Source organism: Octopus bimaculoides, chromosome 14 (genome assembly GCF_001194135.2).
Source record: "Octopus bimaculoides isolate UCB-OBI-ISO-001 chromosome 14, ASM119413v2, whole genome shotgun sequence".
NCBI lineage: Eukaryota > Metazoa > Mollusca > Cephalopoda > Octopoda > Octopodidae > Octopus > Octopus bimaculoides.
In genome coordinates this window covers 6,050,996-6,053,183 of record NC_068994.1, presented here as the reverse complement: position 1 = coordinate 6,053,183, position 2,188 = coordinate 6,050,996, and positions in this window count along the sequence as shown.

Below are 2,188 nucleotides of genomic sequence, written 5' to 3'. Positions count from 1 at the left end.
GTGAAATTAAGGTGCAAGTCGCTGAGTAACACACAGACATGCAAACCCTTAAAGTAGTTCTCAGGGAGATTCAGCATGACACAGAATATGACAAGGCTGGCCCCTTTGAAATACAGGTACGAATCCCTTTCACCAGCTGAGTGGACTGGAGCAATGTGAAATAAAGTGTCTTGCTCAAGGACACAATGTCTAACTTAGTATCGAACTCATAACCAGAATATCACAAGCTGAATACTCGAGCCACTTAGCCACGCGTCTACAAAGGTGATGGTCATGGCTAGGTCCTTCAGATACAGCAAATAAAACACACACAAACAAATTTTGTACAGTTTTGGTTCAAAAATATAAAAATGTTCAATAAAATTTTAATGTTGGAAGTGTGTGAAGACAGACATAAATCTGTGTGTGTGTGTGAAGACAGGCGTAAATGTATGTGTGTGTATGTCTGGGGACAGTCATAGATGTGTGTGTGTGTGTGTCTGTCAGATGCAACATAACCTGCACCAATAATACGGGAAATGCGCGAACATCCCCCCACCTCTTTAAAAATCAATATAATGGAAGGGAAATAACAACTGCCAAACCTGACTATTTATCTCCCCTTATCTGTGTATTTCTTATTTCAGTTTTGCGGCATCGGTTATCAATAACGTTTAAAATCTTGTGAAATCTCAAATGGACACCGCTTACCATCAACTTGTTTAACACTAGAAAATTTCGAACTGTAATGTTTGAAAAATTAGCTAGTTGCAAAAACCAACAGGCGGAATTTTGCTTTAAGTACCCCATATAACCCATCATAACATTAAAAAAAATTGTTTTGCAAAATATTTTTTGTGTGACTTAAAGGCTATTTAGCTGTTATTTTTAGAACATCTCACGACCACCTGATACCTTCCTCGTTTGTATGCCACTCTGACATATCGATATTTTTCAATATCTTTCTCCCCATAAACACATTTAATGGTCTATTGCTGAGATTGAAGCCAAAGCTTCTGACTGTATTGTAAATTGTGATTTTTTAAAAATTCTTTAATTCGAAAAATTAAATAAAAAGTTTTTTCATAGTCGCATGAATTCCCGTGTGTTGAACACGAATTCACAAAAGTTTTCAGAAAATTCCCCAAAAAATATAAAAGTTATGAGGGGGTTGGTGGTGGTGGGGGTTTAAAACAGAATTCTGCCAATCCACAAATAAAGCAAATATTAATATTTATCTAATAATGCATTGTTCAATATTCATTTTCACAGTTTATTGGTAGCTTATGCATCATCTTATTCATGTAACGTCCATTTTTCAATGCTTGCATGAGTCAGATGGAATTTCTTCAGACAGATATTTTTTTCTTTTACGGCTGGATGCTCTTTCTGTCACCAACCTTCGTTTTGAAGCAAAGTAATATTTTTTACATGGCGGGGGTACATTTTTCACAGAGAGCTGGAGATGAACAACGTGTTTTTGTATGATATACCAAATGATGTTGAGATAATACACAACAAATACACTTACACACATATACACATGCACAGGCACACACACACACACACACACACACACACACACAATATACACAAAATGTGTATGGATACACACATGCAATATAGATATATATATGTGTGTTTATCTGTGTGTGTGTATATACAGACAAAATAGTAGGGTAAAAAAATTGGATATTAATTGATATCAGTTTAATACCAGGGAACTAGCACATTAAAAGAATCAGGAGATTCAGAAAAAAATATCTGAGATCTCAAAGGATTATTGTATATGTATATATAAAAGAGCCCACTAAGTGGACTGCTAATGAGCTAGAAGAAGATCACATGTAAATTTTTTCTTTGAGGACATTTTGGTCTTAATAGACACATAATGTCTTACGTTTAAGATGATTCCCATGCTTTCCCTGATGAGAAGGTTACAATTTTAATATCAAAGATCCCTATGGATCACACAGGTTGTAATCCTTTGAAACATATGTAGGAATAAAGTATGCAATTATAACATGCGTTTTCTCCAATCCTTAAATTCTTAAATATACTCAAATACCCAAAATTTCAAGGAGTTCCTGCCTTAAAAACAGGAGCTAACCACAGTTATTTTGTGTTCTTTGCTACATTGGTTTCTATTAACCCATTTATTCTATCAGAAGAATTTTTATTCATTAAGATAGAAGAAATACACATAATT